This window comes from Hemicordylus capensis, chromosome 4 (assembly GCF_027244095.1).
Source record: "Hemicordylus capensis ecotype Gifberg chromosome 4, rHemCap1.1.pri, whole genome shotgun sequence".
In the NCBI taxonomy this organism is placed as follows: Eukaryota; Metazoa; Chordata; class Lepidosauria; order Squamata; family Cordylidae; genus Hemicordylus; species Hemicordylus capensis.
In genome coordinates, this window is record NC_069660.1 from 207,586,009 (window position 1) to 207,611,187 (window position 25,179).

The 25,179-nt window shown below is 45.3% G+C and overlaps 2 long non-coding RNA genes across 2 annotated transcripts in view; one reads left to right on the forward strand and one right to left on the reverse strand.

Moving 5' to 3' along the window:
- Window positions 1-25,179, reverse strand: part of LOC128323403 (uncharacterized) — a 43,910-nt gene that overhangs the window by 14,566 nt on the left and 4,165 nt on the right. Inside the window, exon 2 of the long non-coding RNA XR_008306250.1 lies at window positions 14,986-15,195. This is a non-coding gene — a long non-coding RNA (uncharacterized LOC128323403). The remainder of the gene's footprint in view (window positions 1-14,985; window positions 15,196-25,179) is intronic.
- LOC128323404 (uncharacterized) lies at window positions 1,461-5,349 on the forward strand. The gene is made up of 2 exons (XR_008306251.1): window positions 1,461-3,210; window positions 5,054-5,349. It is a non-coding gene; the product is annotated as an uncharacterized LOC128323404 (long non-coding RNA).

The window sequence follows — 25,179 nt, forward strand, 5'->3', positions numbered from 1 at the left end:
AAAGAGGCTGTTCTCATGAGCAGCCAAAACCAGGCTAGGGTCTGGCTGCCTATGGGAACCTGCAGGAGCTGACTGGCTCCTGGCAGTGCCTCAGGGGCAAACCCACCCAGGGAGCCTGCCTCTTAAACGGGGTTAAGGGAGCGAGCGCTACCTTAACCATGTTTCCCTGACCGTGTGCAGCGCCGGCTGCTTTTAACTGGTGCTGTAACACTAACAGGTGCCTGCCTCTCGCTGTGGGGATCCCCACAATGCACTGCGCACTCATGTGGTACATTGTGGGATTTCCAGGGGCTGGGATGACGCATCCTGGCCCCCCAAACCTCTGTGCTGCCTGGGGCAGCCAGTGACCATCTGGGCAGGCAATCAGCACACCCAGCAAGGACTCTACAATCATAAATTTAAGCGGCCTCCCCCACCGCCCATCTGCCGTCCCACCCACCCGGTCGTGAGAACAACTTCAAAAACTGTGTTCTGCCTGGGTTTGGAAACTGTGTATGTTCCCAATTTTTAGTTGTGTGGAAGCAAGGTAGGAGGAAAACCTGGGTAGAAGGGATTGTGTGGAAGCACGATAGGGTGCTTTCCAGATTAGCCGCTCAACAGCAGCAAAAGTTTTCCCTTCAGGCAAATCACTTTCAAAACGTAAACAGCAGGGGGAGCAGTGTTGTGAAAACTAACAACCCGAAAGAACAGCAACTTCTTTATGCTGGATATACGACATCATAGCACTATATTACAGCGATTAAATTCGAAACAAGGCATTGGCAATATGAACGGCACCCTGCTATCGGCGTAGGGACTGCGGTGTCACAGCACAGGAAGTGTGGAAGCACACTTGAGAGATTTGTTGTGACCCAGTTGCAGGGTGTAACCTCAAAAGCGCCTAGGAGGAAAAGCTACCCAGGTATTCCTCCTCCCTTGCTTCCACACAGGGGCGTAGCTAGCTGATAGCCCCGCCCCCTGCATCTGACATCAGACGCAGGGGATAGCCACGCCCCCCGCATCTGACATCAGATGCGGGGGGCGTGGTCTGGCTCCCGAACGGAGCCTTGAGGCTCCATTCAGGATCAGATTGCTGCTGCAGCTTAACTGCTGAAGGGGCCGTGCGGCCCCTTCGGCAGTTAGACGAAGGCTGGTGCTGCGTTCGCAGCACAGCCCAGGAGCAGCTCTTCCCTGCAGGGAAGAGCCGCTTCTGGGCTGCGTTGTGAACGCAGCACCAGTCTTAGCTCCTGAAGGGGCCACACAGCCCCTTCAGGAGCTGGTTAGGCTGGTGCTGCGTTCTCAGCGCCAGCTAGGAGCAACTCTTCCCTGCCTTTGCAGGGAAGCGTCTCTCCTGGTTGGTGCTGCGAACACAGCGCCAGCCTTTGTTTAGCTCCTGAAGGGGCCACGCGGCCCCCACTCGGGAGCTAAACTACCGCCCCCGTGTCTGACGTCAGACGCAGGGAGTGTGTCAGAGCCGGGAATGGCGGCTCCTGATTGGGCATGGCTCGGGTTCTTTGAACCCGTTCACCCAATGATAGCTCCGCCCCTGCTTCCACACAATCATTTTTACCCAGGTTTTCCTCTCACCTTGCTTCCACACAACTGAAAACTGGGAGCACACAAAGCTCCCAAACCCAAGAAAGAAAGAAAGAAAGAAAGAAAGAAAGAAAGAAAGAAAGAAAGAAAGAAAGAAAGAAAGAAAGAAAGAGAATCTGAGGCTGTGACTGGGAATGGAAAAGTGGCAAAGGACAAACTGCTTAACCCTTTTCCTTCTTTCTATTTTCTTGCTCAGAATGTATACCCCTCCCCCAGCTGCTTTCTCATCTGCAGGAAGAAAGACGGGGTCTATACTTTCCTCCGCTGCGAGAAAAACACTTCAGGGAGGGCAATTTTGAGAAAACAAACAGTGGGAGGAAAAAGGGTTAAGAAACTGTCAGTCTTAAACACTGCAATATAGTTTCAGAAAAACGTTGGAGGCTAATTATGCAACTCCCACGTATTGTCTAGTTTGGTTCTCGAAGGAGGCACAATGTTTCGTTCATTAGTGTTCATATTGTTACACACAGAAACATTTTGTACATTTTGGATTAGGTTCTAATTGCACTCTAATTTCCAAGCTACTTCTGCTATTATAAATGCACAGGGCTACTTTGGCATCGTGGTGTACTTAAATCTTCCCTCAGCCATGAATTCAATAGGTAGCTTTTGGCAAGCCACTCTCAGCCTCAGTGCCCCCTCTCCCATCTGCAGTATGGGAATAATAATACTGAACTCTCTAGTGGAGTGATTGTATTGATTATGAAAATAATGTATTTGAACTGTTTTGACCCTTTTAAGGCATGATATACATGTATATAGAGTTGTATCCTAAGAACTTCTTCAGCATGTAGAAGAAGCACCTTTTAAACATGGTGATTCTCCTTATTTAGCAGGGGGAGCAACTGGCCCTATCTACCCCCAGCATAGTACCTCCAGTGACTGTTGCTGGTGTCTATCATATGTGGTGGTGGGGTTTTAGATTGTGAGCCCTTTGGGGTCAGGGATTCATCTTACTTATTTATTATTTCTCTATGTAAATTGCTTTGGAACTGTTTGTTGAAAAGTGGTATATAAATATTTTTGTTGTTGATGATGCACGAAGGGAGGTTGGAGGCCCTGAGGAACTGATTTTCAGGCGCAACAAGGCAGTGGGGCTGCAGAATGTGGGGCAAGCACCGCCTCAGACAAGTAGTTTGCCCCCATTTCTGTTTCTAATCTAATATGTGGGACACAGCTCATCCATCCAAGCTCCTCCCCTTTGCATGAATGGAACTTCTTTGAATGGGAAAATTTCTTAGAATACTTCCCATTGTGTGTGTGTGTGTGTGTGTGTATGTGTGTGTGTAATAAATAAAATGCAAAGTAATTTGTCATCAGTTTGTCATTATCTCTCCATTGCCATGGATACAGTGTTCTATTTATGGGCCTTGTGTTTGCCCAACAGGTGAGAGAATTCAACTGCAAAAAGAAAAGCTGGGAAGATTTTATTCCCAGCTTTCCTATAGTTTGAAAATATAGACTAATTCTAAGTTTTAGTATCTATTTCAGTATTTAGAAAACACCCTGCCATTTCTCACACAGATTACAGTCTGCATAATTCTCCTTCTTCTTTATGTCATTATTACCCATATCAAATTCTTTACTAATTTCCAACTTTGGAAGACTTCTCCAAGATCACCTTTTCAAAAATTAGTAAGTAACTTTTTTGACTTAAATATAAATAAGGCTTAAATAAATAAATAAGATTAATTGTGTCTTTCTTTTTTTAAATACCACTGAGGGCGGGGGAGCCCTATCCAGAACAGGACTGTTGCATGGGGGAAGGTTTTTTAACCCATACTTTTTTTTTTTAAAAAAAAGCCTCCCTTCTGAGCTGTATTTGCCCCAGAAGGCACCAATAGCAACTTTCCTGCTGAGACAAGCAGTTTGGGTACTGATTTTCAACAGGATTCTGGTGTGGGAGAAATACTTTGGAAGTCACTCAACCCTCACCCCACTATGGTCCTGATCCTTGCTGTATTATGCGTAGTTTAACCTTTTTGTAATAACTGAAATTTGAATGAATGACTTCAGGGACCAACCAGGTCAGGCATTGGCTTGGGGCCCAGGGCTGTCAAAGGGCCCATGGCTGATGCCTGGAGTCCATACAGACAGTACCAGGAGAAGACAGCAACAGCATGGGTTTCCTCTTGGTTGTGGAACCCATGCCTCTCCTGCCGTTTCCTCTTTCCAATATGCAATGGGCTTCCTCCTAGGGGATCTTATGATGATGTAGGGGTGTCTGAAAGGAAGCCTATTGGCTAATGGGGGAGGAAGGAAGGAAGAGGAACAAGTGCTACCAAGGGCCTTGAGCTGCTCAGTTACAATGAATCCTCCACCCTTCCTATGAGTGAAATGAAAGGATATGGTGGCATTAGCAGTGGCTTAGAAGAGAAGCTGTCACAGCCATCCTGTCCACTTCTAGCAGGAAGGAGGAGGAAACCCACCTGTAGAAGCAGGTTGCTGTTTCCACATTTGTATAACTTTTACTGTGGACCCACAATAAAAAGTAGCAGTATATCCATGGTGTGCAAGTGCTACCTGAGCATGGTGAAAATGCAAGTTAGGGCAGCATATACTCCTGCCTTTGTTGCTAAATAGAGTCTTACTTTATATACAACTCTTCTCCCCCCCCAACTGTTTTCTTGTGGTAGGGGCATTGTTGCTCAGTCCTTCCTCCTTTTCATTCAGCCCTAAAGCTTCAAGAGATAATGTTGAGAAGCAGGGCTCTTCAGATTCATGTAATTGCTGCAGAGTGGGCTATGTTGGGGGTATGTGATTATTTAGCAAAGCACTGAGGAAGCTACCACTCCAGTTACAGAGTGCAGAGTTTAGTTGTTGCAACTATTTAAGGAACATGCATGGAGATCACTGCAGAGTCTAAACTAAATTGATTTATTGGTGAAGTATATTTGAGATAGGGAAGACCTATCCTATCTATCAGCTACATAATGAATAGGTAGGGAGAGAGAGAGAGCTGTTTCCAACTTCTCTCTAGGAGAAAAGGAAGAGGACTGACTCATTAAAGGAAGTACCTAAGGAGTCAAAGCAGGGGTCATAGAGCAGAGGAGAGCAGGGACAGGTAAAGGAGACCCTCACTAGCTACCTCTACTACTCCCAATGCCCCTAGTGGTCATTAGGATAGTTGGTGCAAAAGGTCAATGCACTGGAACTCCATCTCCAACAGGCTAAGGCATGTTTCTTTTGTTAGGTATTATACTTATTGTGGCTATCTGAACCTCCAGATCATTTTATAAATGCTGTGAGCCGCCCCTATAAACAGAACTGTTTTATAAATGTTGTGAGCTGCCCCGAGCAGTAATGTACTGGAGGAGTGGGGTATAAATGTTTTAAATAAAATAATAAATAATAAGCGATCCCATAAAGTTGTGGAGTTCTGAGGAAAATCCCTCAAAACCTCCCTGCCAGCATCTGGGAGAGCAGTACTTCATAAAACCAAGATAGAGATTAACTTGTTAAACTATTTCCCCTTCAGAAACAGAACAGGATTTTCTGACTAATGGAGGAGCTACAGTGTTTTCAGCATTCTCTTTTGTGGATACTATATATTCGACAGAATCAACCTATATTTCCACCTCAGAATCTGAAGGACTTGTGATTGTCTTGAGGAAATATTCAGGGAGTTTTAACGTTGTTTTAAGTTTTAAATTGTTGTAATGTTTTAACCTTGTTACGTGTTGTTTTTATTGTTTTGTTGTAAACCGCTCAGAGATTTGCATTTGGGGTGGTATGCAAATATATTAAATAAATAAATAAATAAATAAAATATTATTCAAGCTGATAATTTTCTCACTCTTTCCTCTCAAATCCTCCTCTCCTCCTCGAGTTCCATTAGCCCCACCCACTTGCTTGTCTGTTAAACTAATCTGAGCATGAACATTCTGTTTACTAAAATGGGGACAATTGGGAAAGGTTTTGGCCATACCTGCCAGTTCCTGCCACTTGCCCACAGGCACTCTGGTTCTCCATCCATAACTCTATCCATAAGAAATAGTGTATAATTGTTGATCAGCAGTATATAAATATTCATGGTAATAATTGTTAGTTTTTATAGTGTTTTGTGTGGTTTTTATTATTGTACTTCTATATTTCTGAGCACCTTGGATGAAAGGTAAGCAATACATTTAAATAAATAATAATAATAATAATAATAATAATAATAATAATAATAAATAATTCGATTTCTATACCGCCCTTCCAAAAATGGCTCAGGGCAGTTTACAAAGAGAAATAACAAACAAATAAGATGGCTCCCTGTCCCCAAAGGGCTCACATTCTAAAAAGAAACATTAGATAGACCCCAGCTACAGTCACTGGAAGTACTGTGCTGGGGGTGGATAGGGCCAGTTACTCTCCCCCTGCTAAATAAAGAGAATCACCACAGTAAAAGGTGCCTCTTTGCCCAGTTAGCAGGAGGACATTCACACAAACAACTATTCAAACCTGAGTAGAACACGCTTTCTGATTGTGTGAATGACCTCACTGGGGCCAATCACATGGGTGGGAGGGGGAGACTGCTTCCCCCTCCACAGTGCGGCGCTTCAGAGGCAGGATGCCTCGTCCCAGCCTCCAGATATCCTACAATGCACCATGCCATGAGTGCTGTGCATTGACAGGATTCCCCCATCAGATGGGCATTCTAGTTGCCTGTTAGGGATGTGCACAGAACTGGTTCAAGAACTGGCGATTCCGCTGGTTCAAAGGCAGCAGGGGCACCATTTTAAGAGCAGGGGAGGGTGCACTTAACCTTCTCACCACTTCCCCCTCACTGGCATCCTTCAGTAAAACAGTTGATCGGGGTGGCAGTGTACCTCCCTGCCGCCCCGTTGCCCCGGTTGGCTGGATATGGACAGAAGTCCCTGAAGTACCTACGCTTGCTGGAACATCGGGGACTTCTGGCCAACGGGGTGGCAGGGAGGAATGCTGCCGCCCTGATCAGCTATCTTATTGAAGGATGCCGGCGGGGGGAGGGGGCAGGAGGGGTAAGTGCACCCTCCCCCACTCTTAAAGACTGGTTGTCAGGTGGGCTATGGGGTTGAGACTGCCTTGGTAGGCCTGATGGATGATCTCCAATTGGCGATCAACAGAGGGAGTGTGACTCTGCTGATCCTTTTGGATCTCTCAGTAGCTTTCGATACCATTGACCATGGTATCCTGCTGGGTCGCTTTAGGGAGGTGGGATTGGGTGGCACTGTTTTACAGCTCCTACCTCTCTGGCAAATTCCAGATGGTGTTGCTTGGAGACTATTGCTCTGAAAAGTGAGAGCTGAAGCGTGGGGTTCCACAAGGCTCCATACTGTCTCCAATGCTTTTTAACTTCTACATGAAACCGCTGGGAGAGATGGTCAGGAAGTTTGGTCTGGGATGCTATCAATATGCTGATGACACCCAGATCTATTTCGCCATACCAACTTCATCAGGAAATGGCATGACTCCCCTAAGTGCCTGCCTGGAGGTGATATTGAGCTGGATGAGGGATAACACTGAAGTTAAATCCAAGCAAGATGGAGGTACTGTATGTAGGGGGTCGGGATCCAAGAGATGGCTTAGATCTGCCTGTTCTGGATGGGGTTACACTCCCCCTAAAAGACCACGTTCGTACTCTGGGAGTGCTCCTGGATCCCAAACTCTCCCTGGTCTCTCAGGTTGAGGCTGTGGCCAGGAGTGCTTTTTATCAGCTTCGGCTGATACGCCGGATACTTCCATTACAGTAGTACATATGCTGGTAACCTCTAGGCGTGACTACTGTAATGCACTCTACGTGGGGCTGCCTTTGTATGTAGTTCGGAAACTACAATTGGTACAGAATGCGTCAGCCAGACTGGTCTCTGGGTTTACCCGAAGGGACTGTATAACACCAATTCTAAAAGAACTGTACTGGCTGCCAATAGGTTTCTGAAATAAATACAAAGTGCTAGTTATCACCTATAAGGCCCTTAACGGCTTAGGTCCAGGGTATTTAAGAGAGCACCTTCTCTGTCATGAACCTTGTCACCTATTAAGATCATCTGGAGAGGCCCGACTACGGGTGCCGCAATCTCGTTTGGTGGCAACTTGGAACTGGGCCTTTTCTGTGGCTGCCCCAGGGCTTTGAAACGTGCTTCCTGCTGGAATAAGAGCATCTCCTTCTCTGTTTGCTTTTAGGAGGACCCTGAAGATGCACCTGTTCCTCAGGCCTTCAACTGAGATTGTATTTTTAAATTTTAATGTGTTTTTATCTATAATTTTTATCTTTTTATGAATTTTAAATGTGTTATATTGTGTTTTAATTTTGTAAACCGCCTAGAGATTTTTATACTAGGCGGTATATAAATTCAATCAATCAATCAATAATAAATAAATAAAGTGGCACCCCCGCCACCTTCGAAGCACCCCACCACGGTTCCGTGCACATCCCTAGTGTCTGACTCTGTGTCTCCTTGGGCTGCATGCCAACACACAATCTAGGCAGCCAGATTAAGCACTTGCTCTCTTAATCTCAGCTAAGAGCTGGTCTTGGGGACGGGGTTAGGCTGAGCGGGAGCTCCAGGATCCATGGGATGCTGGATGGCCTGTACTTTTGTTAGGCAGATCACTGGCTAATGATTCAGAAGGTCAACTGATACTTTTAAAGGTGAGCTAATGATTGTGCGTTAACCCTAGAAGGGGAAGTTAAAAGAGTCTTGTAAGATGACAGTAATCCTCCACCTGATAGGAGGAGGTGATGTGAAAGTATAAGGTGACTCAGTCCTCTCTCAGCCAGAGGTCCATACTTGATCATGTGAAAAGAAGCAGATCGGTTTGGAGAGCCTGGAAGGGAGAAGCTGAGCAGAGAGCCAAATAGTGTTTGCATGTTAGAGCTTCAGGGGTTCAGAATGATTCATATTCATCTCCATCTCCTGCCTCCACTGTTGCTGTACCTCTCCCAAGGTTATGTCTTTACGCTGCTTGGAATAACCCCTATTTCCAGCACTACAATTACTGGTTGCAAGCATTTAGATTTTAGACTTGTTGCCAGCATTTAGATTACAGCCATAGCTCTAACTCACCTTAGCCCCACTCTAAGTCTTCTTTCTCAGTTCTTCCCACAGGTCTTTAAATATGGAATTGCATGTTAACCTGCATTGACTGCACAAAAGGGAAAAAAAGAAGACTATCTTAGTTTCCCCAGATGAATAAAGGACAGTGGTTTCCTGAATGTTCATCTCCCAACCTTCTTAGATATTAAGTTGGCAGCTGAACCTGACAAATGCCAGAGATTTTCAAACCCATTCTGATTCCTGTTGGGAGTTCTCAAAAGAACCGTCTCCTGCAAACTGTACCTTGGAAAACATTAATATACTTGAACCTTCATCAGGCCTATGGGAAACACTTAGTAGCATTGTTATGATTTAGAGAAAATGCAAGAAAGAATGAAGAAAAGGGAATGAGCAACAGTATCAGGAATAACAAGAGATAGATCTTCATCCAAACAATGATAAATAAATGAAAGCAGCCTCAAAATCAATACCTAAAGCAGGTCACTTGGAGGCTGTTGAATCAAAATAAATAAAAGGTGACTTCCTATCAGCCTTCAATTATATTATTAAAAGCTATAATAATGAATGGTGCATTAGCCACACAATATCATTTATCATCCATTTCTTACACCCCATTATTCAAACAATATACTGAAGAAAGCCATTGGGTTACGATTATATTACTTTAGGGAAGAGGGTCTATCATTTGCTTAATTCTGATTTTATTCCTCTCCTGTTTCTTTGTAGCCCAGAGTCTTGACTATAATATTTCTCCATATAGATTTGGGAACCACTGGCTGACATACTGCACAATGTTCTCTGTGTGTTTTAACAGAACATATGCACAGTTGTGCAAGAACCTTCTTGTGCCAACACAGTTGTGAGATGGGCAGCCATTATTTGCAATAGCCATACATCATGCAACTGTATTTGTACAATTCCTGTGTTTGCACAAGAATGTTGTTGCTCAATTGCATGCACATCTCATTTAACCACTGTGAAGAAAAGTTCGTGGAAAGAGAGAGAAAGAGAACATGAGCAAGAGTTGCCATAGCAACCACACATGGAATGTTGAGAGGAGGATTTGACTAGAGACGGTTGGTGATGGTTAGGAGGAGAGGACGGAGTAAGACAGAAGAACAGAGCTCAGAGCCAGAGTTTCTGTGTGGAGTTTCTGAACAAGGGAAATGGTTCAAGTTTTGTGTAAATTCTTGGTTAATTGATGTTCAGAGACTGTAACAAGCCAGTAGAGCACTTGCCCATAGGCAAAACTCCTGGTTAAACAGACAAGAGCTCTGTGTTGTTAATAAACACAGGGTAATAAGCATCAATCAATCAATCATTTTATTTACGGCCATAAGTCAAACAAGGGTAATAAACATAATGATATGGTGGCAACAACAGAAAGTAATAACCTATTAAATTCCATAGACGTGGTGAAACAATTGATATAAAAATAATACAAAACAAATCACTTCCCTGGACTTGGGTTCCTGACAATCACACACAGAACATTGTTCAGTATGTCAGTCCCTGTTGGAGGAAAAACAAAAAGCTGCAAGTATTTACTTATCTGCTAAATATTAACCAACCAGCTGTCATATTTTGTGCTCCCCAATTTTTTGAGCAGTAGTAAGTTTCAGGGCACCTTTATGAGGTCAGTTTGCTTGTGACAAGGCAGACAAACAGAGCTAGTCTTGAGGCAGCACCAGTCCTCCAAAGGCAACAGCACATCCTTGCAGCTCTCCAGAGCTGCTCCTCGCCAACCAACTCCAAAAACACAGATTGCTTCTCTTTCTCTGGTCAGACCATTCTCTTAAAAATGCAAACCTGTTTCTTTTTAGCCATCCATGTTTGTTTGTTTATTTTATCTGATATATTTGTATACCACCCAATACTTACGTCTCTGACATCTCTGTTGTGGAGATAACAAAGAACCTGGACACCATGTTGAGCTGAAACAGAAGCGATCTTCCCTTTCCGAACCTTCCCTTTCTCCCCACACAGTGCCACCTGGTGGCCCTGAACTATATACAACTATTACCACATCCCTCTTTCTAAGGTGGGACAACATCCAAAACCTACATTTCCCCCCCACACACACTTAAATGAAAATACAAAATACTGTAAAGTCCTTTGAGGCCAGGGTAGACTACCTGAAATCTCGGCTTCCTGTTGTTGGGAATTCTCTCTGGTAAGAGATACCCTTCTATTACAGCAGAGTGCACTGAGGCACAACACAGCGGAGTCTGCCTAGGCATGCATGTATGCTGAGAGTAAAAGAAACTTGGAGCCAGTTCATAGTTTCAAATCAACTAGCCGACCCCACACAGAGCATCTGTGGTTACCTCTCCCCCACTACTGCCCCAGTCTCTGCTTCGGGGCCCAGCCACCTCTCCTCCCCACTACCACTTTCTTTCCCCCCTCCTGGGCCTTGCCTCCGCGGCCAGGCCAGGCCAGGCCCAACACCTCTGGCCTCCATGGCTGGGCCGGGCCGCCCCGGCAACCAATCCTCCTGGGTGCACCTCAGCCAATCAGGGTGCCTGCCACCCAGCCAATCAGCTGGGCTCTGGGATGCACATTCCAAGGCACACCCAGGAGAATTAATATAATAGATATAAGGAGTCTTTATTAGTGAACTCCATTCTAGATAGTAAAGTGGAGAGATAGGATCTCCTATCTATCTAGCTGGATGCAGAGGGATGGATTCTGCATCTTTGCACACATAGTGCAGGGAGAGAGGAGCGCATGTGTTGCAAGGGAGAAGAAAGGGGCAAAAGGAAGAGAGAGTGGCAAGGCAGGCAGGCAGGCAGAAAGTCCCTGAGAGCAGCAAACTACATATCAATGGGATAGTGTCAGAGCAGTAGAGAAGGGATGACCAATGTGTTGACCCCTCTAGCCCTCTGACTCACTAGTCTGTCCCCTTCTGTCATTGAGACATGAAACAGCGCAGAGTCCTTCACTTCCAACACCTGTCAGGGATTATCCTGCCCTATAGACAGTTAGCCACTAAGCCTGAGTATGCTGTGAGTTTCCAGATGTTACATAAGCTATTAGAAAACCGGAAGGTTGTCTCTTCCTGTCTGGATATCTCCGCATAAGGGAAGGGGCTGAAGCATCAGCTAGGGCTCACCATTTCCTCTAAGTTGTGCAGCTGCACGTGCACAAAAAACCCTCACCCCTCGCCCTTCCTGCGCACAGTGATCCCAAATAGCCGCTCACTCAGTTGCACCCTTGCCCTCACCTGGAAGACTTTTTTTCCTGACTGCCCAGACAATCCACAACTGGTGCCTGTTCCCCAGTCTTTCCAGTGCCTGCTGCCTCCTCCATAGCTGCTGCTCCCCTTCCCTCCTTTCCCCAGTGGGAAAGGTGGCAGGGGGAGCAGCAGCCATGGAGGAGGTGGCAGGCAGTGGGGAGACCTGGAGAGCAGCAGCCTCCTCTGTGATTGCTGCTGCTCCCCCCATCGCCTTTCCCCTGTCATCTGTTCACCGCCACCTGAGCCTATTCCCCTAATCTTGCTGCAGCAAGAGCCCATGCAGTGATGGTGGTGACGACAAACAGGCGATGGGGGAAAGGCGACAGCAGGGAGCAGCAGCAGCTGCTGTGGATGAGACAGCCAGCAGGCACTGAGAAGACCGGGGGAGCAGCAGCCAAGGGCAGCAAACAGAGGGAACACAGTACTAGGACCAAGCACTGGGACAGACTGGGAGCACCTGACTGGGAGCCTTAAGCTGAGGCTCTTGTCATGTCCAGAGGGGTGGAAATGGCTCCCTCCTGTAAGCAAGAGAGCTGTTTCCCCCGCTCTAGATGAGACAGAGCCTCAGCCCTACTAAGAATGGCAGCAAAATAAATAAATACTGCCAGGAAGCAGGGGCCAGCCCGAGCATGTGTGTGCTGTGGTCACAGAGGTGTGGAGTGGGGAGAGTCAGTCAACGCAGCTTCAATGCTACAAGTCACGCTTGGCACCGAGTCACGACTATATTGTCAAGTAACACAAAGCACAAGCACAGGCAATCTCCTGTTGACCTTGTGAGACTGTGGGGCAAGAGACTCTAGAGGAAGTCGGGGGAAACAGCTGGGCAGAGGGCTAGGAATGGAGGAAGGACCTAGTGGGATATGAGCACTTGAGCAATTCATTTACTGCAGCAGCTGAATCTTTCTGAAACATTCTTGACTTGATCTTTTCAAAAACCCTCTCAAAGAACCCCAAAAGGCAGAGGTAGGAGTTTTGCTAAGAAATTATTTATAATATTTTTAAAAATCTTAACAACACATAGGGAAACTACCCACACGCAGCCCCCTTTCTAACTTCCCTCCCCCGTAATACTTTTATTTTTATATCCATCCCTGTTGGCTTTTAGGAAACAACTTAAAACACATCTTTTCAGATAAGCTTTTTAGCTATTTGGCGCAGCAGGAAAATGACTTGAATAGCAAGCCAGAGGTTGCCAGTTCGAATCTCCGCTGGTATGTTTCCCAGACTATGGGAAACACCTATTTTGGGCAGCAGCGATAGAGGAAGATGCTGAAAGGCATCATCTCATACTGCACGGGAGGAGGCAATGGTAAACCCCTCCTGTATTCTACCAAAGACAACCACAGGGCTCTGTGGCCACCAGGAGTTGACACCGACTCGACGGCACACTTTACTTTAGTTTTATGGGTATTATTTTAATTTGAACTTTTAATATGTTTCATTTTAAACTTCTTGGTTTGTTTTGTTGCTGTAAACTGGTAGTGTGCACACCGCCTTGAGACTGCCACCTAGCACAAAACTCATTTGCGCTCACTGAACGGAAAAAAATTGAGGGAACACTGCTACAAGTATGTCCCGGACAGTATTTTCTGCAGGCTGTGCTTCAGTGATATCTTCTGGAAACACTGTTGAATCTCCTGCCAAGACAAGGTGTGCTTAGTTGCAATGAATAATACCAGTTGGGACTGCAACCATATAAGATTGAGGAGTCTTTGCATTTCTCTGTACTGTCCCTTTTTTTAATGGAAGTCCTTCATCCATACTAAATCTCCCAGGTTCAGTGTTGGTAGGGATTGAGCTCCATGATATTTGTCATAGACTCTCTTTTGGGAAGCTTTGTAACATTCACCTTGTTCTCAGAGGCTGTGAAAATCATATCAGCACTCCTGTCGGCTGGGATGTCTACTCTTGAAATGACACCCATCTCTTGCATGTGTTCCAGTTCATCCTTTACTCTTGGCAATAAGAGCAGAAAAACTCTGTATGGTGTTGCTAGGGCAAAGGGCTTTGCATTGTCTAAATTCAATCTTATAATCACTCCTCCAGTTTGCCTAGACCCTGGAACAGTTTGGGGAATCTTCTCTTGATGTCTGCAGATGGATCATTTGTAATACTCTCTACCCTCTTCAGCAGGCCTAGGGCCATGATTGCTGGGTAACCCAGGAGAGGCATGTAGAGGTCATCCACTACGTATTATCTCTTGGGATATAGTGTCTTGGCCATGTGTGAGGGTAGTGTAAACATTCCCCTTCACATCTAACAGAGACTGTCCTGGTCCTTTCAATAATTTGTTGGGTTCTTGGAATGTCAGTGTTTGTAAGTTCCTATATTTTGAGAAAAGGAATCACTGTTACATTTGCCCTGAAGTCTATTTTAAATTCTATTTGGAGGCCTCCTATAGTAACTAATATGGTGGTCCACGGTGGCTCTGTTGAAGTGTCTCTGTCAACAGAGCCCAGGAAAGCTATTTCCATGTCGCTCAAGTCCTCTTCTTGTGATACTGTTGCAAGCATAGTTTTGGAGTGGCATACTGCAGCATAATGCCCTATTTGTCTACATTTCCTGCATATTGTATCACAAGCAGGGCACTCTGTCCTCTTGTGGGGGAAGCCTGGAGGGCCTTAGCTTTGGCTGTCTCTAGGGTGAGATTTGGGTCATTCTGTAGTGTCTGACAGGTGGCTGTCTCTAAGCCCTACCACCAACCCATCCCTGTTGAGTCCTTCACTCATTGCTCCATATCGACAGTGTTGGATCAGGACATATAGAGCTGTGATAAAATCATATACAGATTCCTCAGGCACTTGCTTGTCTGAATGAAAGCGGGCCCATTCAAAAATAATATTACACCAGGGTAAGAAATGTTTGTCCATTGCCCCTTTACTGTGTTAAATTGTTTCATCTGGTCATCTGAGAGTCCCCGAGGAATGATTATGTTCTCTGCAGCTGGACACATAGTATACAAAAGGGTATGCACTTGTTGCTCTTCAGGCTGTTTATCCAGGCCAGAGGTTTGGGCAAACCTCTGAAATCTATTTATCCAAAGAGACCAAGCTTCAGGGTGTTTAAAATCAAATTCTGCAGGGGGGTTACCTGGAAGCAGGGTGGGGTGGTCATGACTGCAGCACAGAGTAGCAGGAGCTGAATTGCACTCACCCTTGAAGTAGACCAAACCTATTCAGCTGAAGGATGAAAGGTGGCTGGAGCTGTCTTATACAGAAACAGGAGCAGTAGTTGGTTGCTCTGCAGAGTTAGGAGATTTGATTCTGTTCTCCCTCTTTCCATAATGAAGTTTGCAGTGCCCAATAGTTATTCTCCACTCTGACACCATGTTGAGATTACAAAGAACCTGGACACCATGCTGAGCTGAAACAGAAACTAACTTTAATCTTCCCTTTCCAAACCTTCCCTTTCACCCCATACAGTGCCACCTAGCGGCCCTGAACTAAATACAACAATTACCACATTTGTAACCTGGGATTTTTAGCTCCAACCATAGCAGGAGGGTGACCTGCCTTCCAAATTCTAAGAACATTGACTAACGTATAGGGTTCATGAAGCATTATCAAGCTATACAAAAGCCTAAAGAGATGGTTACATTATACAACAGAACATTATAGTGCCTCTACTAATTGAGCAAAGACTAGAGGCAGCTTTTAAAGTGGTGGCTCACTTATATTTAGCAGGGAGAAAGCAACTGTCCACATACCCAATATAGCATTACTCCAGTGGCTGTGGCTGGTAACTTCCTTGTATTTATGTTTAGACTGTGAACCCTTTGGGGAAAACAGGGAACCATTTTCTAATTTCTTCTGCCTTGAGCTTTTTCACACAGGGCTTTTGGTTCACATCTCCTCCAGAATGGAGGGTGCACATTCATATATCGGCCAGATTTACCCTGAAATCCCTGTGAGCTATTGGGGAGCACTTCACACATGATTTAGGTTTTACATTGAGCATTAGAGTGTAGTTTGATTTATATCCAGGGTAAAACAAATCCAATTTTTGCATCATTTTTTTTAGCCAACTTCGAACTTGTAGTAAAGCCTCGCAGTAAAGCCTGCTGTCTGAAAATGCTCCTTGGGAATGTTTTGTTGAAAAGCAGTATAATATAACAATACTACTACTACTACTACTACTACTACTACTACTAATAATAATAATAATAAATAGCACATTTAATGAGATCCAAGGCTCACAACAATTGCATGGAGGCCAGTTTAAACTGCTCTAGGTGGTGACTGCCTCCATGTGGCAAGTCATTTGTGCTCAGTGGCCATGCAGTTTCAACCATTTTCTCCATGTTGCCATAGACACCCAAAAATAAAAATTTGCAATGATATTAAGACGTAGTATACTTGGACTTCAAAAAAGCCTTTGATGAAGTCCTTCACCAAAGGCTCCTGAGTAAACTTTGTACCCATGGAATAAGAGAACAAGGTCCTTTTATGGACTGGCAACTGGTTAAAGAAGAGGAAGTAGGAATAAATAGACAATTTTCACAAAGGAGGAAAGTAAAAAAGGGGTCCCACAAAGAATTGTATTGAGATTGGTGCTTTACAGCAAGTGTGAATGGACAACGGAGCAGGGGGGCATGAACGTCCCTGGGCTGTGGGGCCTGGGGGGGGTTCCAAGGTGCTCCCTCACACCACCCTGCTCCATTGCCTGCATTCCCCCCGCCCCCACGGCTGTAGCTGTGGCAGCATTTCTCCCCCCTCCATGCTGTCTCCTTGTTATCACCTTGCTCCTCCCCACTCTTCATTCTTTCCCCCACCATGGAGGGTAGATGTGCAGGTGCCAGCTGGAAAGGAAAGTACAGTGGCCACCTCAATCTCTCCAGCCCAAATAATAAAATAATAAAGAAAGGGAGGTGCCACACTTTCCTTCCCAGCATCAGCCATGAGGACACGGGGGGTGGGAAGTGTGTGTTGCTAGTGAGTGCTTGCATGCCTGGCCTCCATGGCGGTGGCGGGAGAGAGGAACAAGACAGTGGTAAGTGGGAGAAATGCTGCTGCTGCTGCTGCTGCTGCTGCATGGGAGGCAGGAGAAATGCAGGTGGTGGGTGGGAGGAGAAAAACATGGTTGCAGCCTGTGCCTGTTCTACCACCCAGCTTGCTATGCCCCTGCTTTACATAGTTAGGGGTGAGCAATGAAATGGCAAAGTTTACAGATGACGATGGATTGTTCAGGGTAATGAAAACCAAAATGGTGAAGAACTCCAGAAAGATCTCTCTCCAAACTGGGTGAATGGGCAACAAAATAGCAATTGGGGGCCAGTGTAAATAAGTGTAAAATGATGTGTATTGCAGCAAAAATTCCCAACTTCACATATATGCTGATAGGTTCTGAACTAGCAATGACTTTCTGGAAAAGGGATCTTGGGTTCTGGTGGCTAGTTCAATTGAAATTTTAACCCAAAGTACAGCAGCATATTAATTCCTTGCTAGCTATAATTAGGAAAGAAATTTTTTTTAAAGCTGCAAATATTATAATATCCTTCTTCATCTAGGTGTGGCCAAATTTGGAATACTGTGTACAATTACACTTAAAAAATAGAAGACCTACTTTAGGGCTGAAAAGGTTAACAGAATAACACCCATTCTGGATCAGGCCCAAGGCCTATCTAGTCCAGCATTGTGTTTCACATAGTGGCCCACCAGATGCCTCTGAGAAGCCCACAGGCAAGAGGTGAGGACTGTTGGAGATGGAGTTCCAGTGCATCAATCTTTTGCACCAACTATCCTAATGACCAATAAGGGCATTGGGAGTAGAGGTAGCTAGTGTGGGTCTCCTTAACTGTCCCTGCTTGCCTCTACTCTATGAACCCTGCTTTGACTCCACAGATATTTCCTGTAGTGAGTCAGTTGTCTTTATTTCTTCCTAGAGAGAAGATAGAAACATACATATATCTTTCTCTCCCTACCTACTCATTATGTAGCTGATAGATAGGATAGGTTTTTCCTATCCCAAATGTACTTCAGCAATAAATCAATTTAGTTTAGACTCTGCAGTGATCTCCATGTGTGTTACTTAAATAGTTGCAACAACTAAATTCTGCACTCTGTAACTGGAGTGGTAGCTTCCTTGGTGCTTTCCATAATAACTACAAATCTCAACAGGGTTATGGGCCCAGCAGCCCAAGAGTTTTCCTTTTAAAGTGCAGTAAATGAGACAGCATGGATCGAGAGGTGAGCAGGGCTGCCCTCTCCAAGCTGAATGGAAGGAATTATGATCAATGGGTTATGAAAATGGAAGCCCTCCTGAGGGCAAAAGGACTTAATGGTGCTCTCACAGAACCATGACCAACAGATGGGGCAGCTGCCCAAAAGGAATGGGATTCACAGAACAGAGCATATGGCTTGATGCTCCTAAATGTAAATGATGACTTACTAATGCATTTCAAAGAGACTAAAATTGCCTCAGAGATGTTGAAAAAGCACAAAAAGCTGTATGGCAGAGTCTCACCCAATGCTGCTATCCTTTTAATTCAAAGGATTTACAAAATGAAGCTGGAAGAAGGAGGGGATCTTTCAACCCATATAAGTGGAAATCAGTGATGACTGAAATTACTTGCAAAACAGATTGCCAAGCAAAGCAATAGACAGACACCATTTGAACTATGGCATGGGTACAAACCCTCTCTAAAACATAGAGTATTTGGATCAAAGGCTTATGCATACATCCCAAAGGCCAAGAGAACCAAACTCAATTGCAGATGAGAACTGGAAAACTTGGTTGGAAATGCACCTGGCCAAAAGGGATACAGAAGCCTTGATCCTGCAAGTGGAAAGGTCAGAATTCACAATGTGGTGTATTTTGATGAGAGACAAGGGCCAATTAGAGTTCATATAGCACAACTTGTGCCAGAGATCCAGGTGAAAGAGGAACCATGTGAGTGGACCCTCATGAAGCTAGAGCCAGACAGTGAACTCAAAGGATCTACGCCGGATTAAGAAGGAGCTGCACAGCCTGAGCCAGAACTGAGGTGCTCATAGAGGCCCAACAAAGGGGTTCCACCCAAAAGGCTCTCACTCATGACCAAAGGAGGTGAGATACAAGAACCCACCTCATGGCAAGATATAGAAAAGATGCCGGATGATTAAGCTGAGAAATAGAGAAAAGCAGCATTAGAAGAAACTGATTCCCTGCACAAATATGAGACTGGGAGACTTGTGGAACTACCCTCTGGAAGAAAGACTATGGGATGCAAGTGGGTCTTCAAAGACAAGCAGGATGCAGAAGAGGATGTACAGCACTACAAGGCCAGATTAGTAGCCAAAAGATACTCCCAAATCTATGGTAAGGACCACAATGAGACCTTTGCACCAGTTGTGAAACACACTTCAATTAGGACAATGCTCAGTGTGGTGGCAGCCAGAAAGATGCATGTTGACCACTTGGATGTAAAGACTGCCTTCCTCCATGGGGAAATTGAGGAAGATATCTACATGCAACAGCCACCAGGCTTTTAGGTACCTGGAAAGAAGGGGCTTGTGTGCAAACTACAAAAGAGCATCTATGGCTTAAAGCAAGCAGCCAGAGTGTGGATCAACTGAATCAACTGCTATTTAAAGAGGGGTTCACTCAAGGAAAAGCTGACCCCTGCCTATATTTAAGATTCAGAGACAATAGATGGACTTACATCCTTACTTTTGTGGATGACTAGATTCTTGCATATGAGGAACAACAAGACAGCCATGAGATTGTACAACACCTGAACAATGAAATAGAGGTGAAGGAACTTGGAAGCATCTCCTATTACCTTGGCATCTAAATGGAAAGAGAAGGGGATGGGACATTCCTTCTCAACCAGAAGCAGAAGATAAAGGATCTTCTAGAATGCCTGGGACTGACAGATGCCAATGAAGTTAGTACACCAATGGATGCAAATTTCTGGAAGCAAGATGGAGACAGCAAGCCTTTACCAGCCAACAATCAATACAGAAAGGCAACTGGAAAGCTTCTGTATATAGCCACAGTTACAAGGCCAGATATTGCTTTAGCAGTGGGAATCCTGAGCAGAAAAGTAAGTGCACCAACCAATAATGATTGGATTGCAGTCAAAAGAATGGGAAGATATCTAAAGGGGACTGCACACTATGTGTTGGAGATTCCAGCACGCAGCAATCCCAGACTGGTGGGATACATGGATTCAGTCTGGGGCAAAGACAGAACAGACTGCAAGTCAACTATTCTTGTATGAAGATGGAGCCATAAGTTGGGCTAGCCGCAAGCAGTCACTTGTTGAGCTTTCATCAACAGAAGCAGAATATATTCTCGCAGATTAAGCACGCAAAGAAACGGTGTGGATATATCAACTACTATCAGACTTTGAGATTGAGGAACCAAAGCCCACAATAATGTTTGAGGATAACCAAAGTTGTATCCAGATCTCCCAGATGGAAAAGATGAAGTCTCAAACGAAGCACATTTTCATAAAATATCACTACGTTCGAGACATGCAAGGTAGCCCAGTTGGAGTACTTACCCAATAGAAGAGATGGTAGCAGATAGATTGACTAAACCACTGCCCAGAGACAGATTTCAGATGCTTCATGAGAAGATGGGAGTCATGAGCCAGTGTGACAGGTGATAAGAAGGGGTGTTAGAGATGGAGTTCCAGTGCATTGACCTTTTGTACCAACTATCCTAATGACCACTAGTAGAGGTAGCTAGTGAGGGTCTCCTTTCCTGTCCCTGCTTGCCTCTACTCTATGAACCCTGCTTTTACTACTCAGGTACTTCCTGTAGTGAGTCAGTCCTCTTCCTTTCCTCCTAGAGAGAAGATGGAAACATATATATCTCTCTCCCTACCTACTCATTATGCAGCTGATAGATAGAATAGGTCTTTCCTATCCCAAATGTACTTCACCAATAAATCAATTTAGTTTAGACTCTACAGTGATCTCCATGTGTGTTCCTTAAATAGCTGCAACAACTAAACTGCACTCTGTAACTGGAGTGGTAGCTTCCTTGGTGCTTTGCTAAATAACTGCAAAACCCAACAAAGAAATGCCCTCTCTCTTGCTGTTGCTTCTCTGCAACTGGTGTTTAGAGGCATTGTCCCTCTGAGTCTTGAAGTAGCCTATAGCCACCAAACTAGTAGCCATTGACAGACCCGTCCTCCATGAATTTGTCTAAGCCCCTTTTAAAGCCATCTGAGTGGCCATCATGACATCCCATGGCAGAGAATTCCATAGAATAATTATGCAATGTGTGAAAAAGTATTTCCTTCTGTCAGTCCTAAATTTCCTGGCCATCATTTTCATGATGGTTTATAGATGCTCATTATATCACTGAATCCCTATCCATTGTCTCTCTAGGCATAACTGAAACTGCCCTGTCAAAAACAAACTCCTAGCCAGCCAAGAATCAAACCCTAGGAAAGACTAGCTCTAACAAACCCACCTTGTCCTTTCCCCCTTGATTTCTTGCTGTTTTATTTATTTATTTATTTGCTTGCTTGCTTCGTTAGGAAAGAAAGCAAAAGTTTGCTGCCTCAATTGTCTGAGCCTTGTCTTCTCAAGAGCTGCTTCCACACTGAGTTTGGAAGTTGCAGAAGATGGCAACTAAAAGGAACTGGAAAACCCACCTTACGAGGAAAGGCTATAATGTTTGAGACTTTGTAGTTCAGAAAAAAAGGCAACTAAGCAGGGACGTGACTGAGATGCATAAAGTTATGCATGGTATGGAGACAGTGGATAGAAAGAGGTTTTCCTCCCTCTCACATCACACTAGAAGGTCATTCAATGGAACTGATTGGCAGGAGATTCAGGAGAGACAAAAACATTTCTTTGCACAGCACAGAATTATGTTATGGAATTAACTTCCATGAGACGCCGTGATGGTCACTAGCCTGGTTAACGTTAAAAGGTAATTAGACAAATTCAAGGAGGTCACGTCTATTGGTGGTTACTAGTCTTGATGGTTGTATGCTTTTTCCAGGTTCAGAGGCAAGGCAGTGTCACAAGGATATTGCCTTCATCTCTTGCTTGTGGACTAGAGGCACCTGGTGGGCCACAGTAGGAAACAGAATGCTGGACTAGACAGACTTTTGGTCAGATTGAGCAGGGCTCCACTTATATCTTATGTCTAATCCACATGTCAAGCATAAATTGGTTGCTGCATAGAAACAACCACCCTAGGGTTTCAGAGAGCTGCTTCCAGTCAGAGCAGACAATACCAGGCTAGATGAATTTCATGGAGCAACTGTTTAAAATGGCCACTGTTCATGTGCACTGGTTCTCTGTTTAGCCGAAGGGTAATGGATTTTTGCTGCCTTGCAGACTGAGCAATGCCCGAGGGAATCTTTTCTCCCCACCCAGCCTGGCTGGGAGAGAAGAGTGGTTGCTGTTATACTGCAGGCAAATGAGATCATGTTAAGAGACACAAAGCTTGCACTGTTACCTTGAAATGGGGGAAGGAAGAAGAAGCAGGACTGGCAACCTTCTATGGGCCCTTAGAGCATAGAGGAGGTAGAAGGAATTAACTTTTGCAGAAGAGCAAGTTTAACTCACAATTTAAAAAAAAAAAGATTTTTAATGTGCACAGCTTGGCTGATCAAGCCAACAAATGGGGTTTTCTGCAGGCAAGTGAGGGCAGAAAGATCCAAGTCAGAATTACCTGTGGTCCAGAAAATTACGCTCTCTGTGATCGATGTTAGTGCATTATCTTGTTTATATATACACCCCGAAATGTTTGCTGTTTCATTTAAGGAAGAATATAAATGGGAGGTTTAATTTTATGTGAGAAAGAATGTCAGTGGAAATTATGGTGGAAATTCCTCCCCAGCAACTGCTTTGGAGAGGGGCTCAGCCTCCCTTCATTCACCAAACAGGGGAAGGATTTGAGTTCAGAGACAGTATGCCAAAGGCATACTGTTGTCTTCTCCTTTCCCTCAACTTTGGAGGAGAATGGAGGGCTTGGCCTCCATCTCCAAAGACTTTAGCAATCATTGGGGTACACTGCTCCAATGATTCACCCTGCTCATGGTGGTGGCTTTGGACAGTCAGGTAGATCCCAGGTTTTCTTGTTCCCTGAAGCAACCAGGTGAGGCGGTGGGGATTTGGACTCCAAGACAATGTGATCTTTGGTATGCTGTATCAGGGTTCAAATTCTCCCTTAGCACACTGTCACATCAGAAAGAGTCCCATTCCCTCCCCTTCCTACGCTTCTAGTTTCCGTGGCTTTCCCCTTTATCTGGGGCCACAACTAAACCCAATGTGCTGGGTGGCAGGAAGTTGTAGCCAGTAAAGGTTTCTTGTGAACCTTTCACTGAAACCTTCAGTGTGTGGGTTTTGTTCACACTCACGCTTTAATGGACCAGTGTATTGGGGGTTATAGTGTAATTTTCCCACTTCACACAGGCTGACATCCAGACTAACAAAGTGCTTGTGCAACGAACAAAATGGTGCACTCGCAAGGAAATCGCATAGCTATGCAAAACCCCCAAATTACGCTTTTGTGCAAATGGACGGGAGAAGAGGTTTCCCAGCAGGAGGCACACCACAAATTGCACACCACCTTGTTGCTGTTCATCAGCACTGGGCTTGTTGAGGGGACAGGGTCAGTCAGGAGAGTGGGGTGTCACGTTGCAAGTCGCTTTAAGTGACAACAGGCTACAAGCAGCCACTGCTGTGTGCACACCACCCTGTGCAGCTTCCCAGCTATCTCTGTGGTAGCACGGGGCTCTGCTTCCTATAAAATAACCCCGTCACTGCACCAGAAGTGCACAGTACCGCATGGAGAAAGATACACTGGGAATGGCAGGCTCAAAGCAGTTTCTAAGGGCTGGTGCATATTATTCTGCTTTGTACACTCTGAAACACAGCCCTGCTCAATATTACAGGGGAAAGCAAGAAAGACACCGGGCAACTGTTTACTGTGAGAGTGTTATGTGTGCTGTAATATCTGTATGATGGAACTTCTGTGTCTAGGGACTATATTTCCACCTATCATACAGTCCCTTGCCAGTGTGTACATCTGGAATCCGACCACTACCACCAGTGGAATGCAAGGACATAGTAGTATGTAGTGGTGTGCATGGAACTGCACCTCCGCGGCCCAGCACTGGGGAGGGTGGATCTTTAAGGGCGGGGGAGGGTGTACTTACCCCTCCCGCCACTTTTCCCCCTCCAGCACTCCCCGTTTTGTAAGCATTTGAAGTGTCAGGGTACCTCCCTGCCACCTCTACGCCCATTCCTTATCAAATGGCTTCAAAAGTCTCACTGTGCGTGTGCATGTCGCATGCGTCACATCCATGCATTGCGTGCATGCACACGCACGCTGGACGTGTGCACGCACGCGACGCAGGATGTGACACATGCACATGACAGGCACACGTGCAGTGAGGCTTTTGAAGCCATTTGACGAGAACAGGGTGGGAGGGGTAAGTACACCCCCCTGCCCTTAAAGATCCACGCTCCCCAGTGCCAGACCGCCAAACTGGCTCCAGGTCCGGACCGGTCCGGAAGCCCTTAGAATGGGCTCTGGACCAGTCTGTGTACATCCCTAGTAGTATGCCTGGACACCTAGGACTAGAGGCAAGTACTGAAGGCACCTCAGTGTTCACAGCCTTTGTACTAAAGTGGGTGGGTTCCAGCAATCACATTGGGCTAACTAGAACAGGTGATTGAAAAGGGTAGGTAATATCTTGGGCTGAACTTCTTTACCACCAGAGCATACTCTGCTGTGTGAGGGTTTTAATGTTTATCCTCACACCCCTCAACATTTCCCATATGGCAACAGTGAGGGATATTCAAAGCTTTCACTCAAATTTCAAGCATGATCTTACTCCCCTTGCACATGCTGCTGTAGGCTCCCACTGTACATCCTAGCACCATCTTATTCTGTGTACCCATGCCAAGCAGAGACCTTGCACAATTTTCACAGCTCTACCTGCTGACCAGCAGCTTTTGCATTCCAATAGGGATGTGCCTTCCCCGCCCCCTGCCCCCATAATTACAAAAGTGGTAATGAAAAGGGGCAGGTCCTTCTCAGAATGCAAGAGCCAGCCAGCAGGTAGTGATGCAAAAATCGCACAAGGTCCCTAACTGGTGTGTGTACAGAGGGTAAGATAAGATTGTTCTACAAATAGCATGGAAGCCTGCACCAGTATGTGTACGGGGAGTAAGATCGCACATGGACCTTGTGCAGAAGTTTTGCATGTCATGTACTCTGTTGCCATTTCAAAAGACCTTCAGTTTTTCACTCCTTGGTTCCCTCCTTTTCCAGTTTCCTCTTCCTCCAGGAAGGACCACCTCCAGTGGTGCCATTAAGGCTGGACTTTGGGGCACTAGTCCAGAGCCTCCCACAGCCCTCTGTCCTATCCCTAGTGTGTGGGAGCCCTCC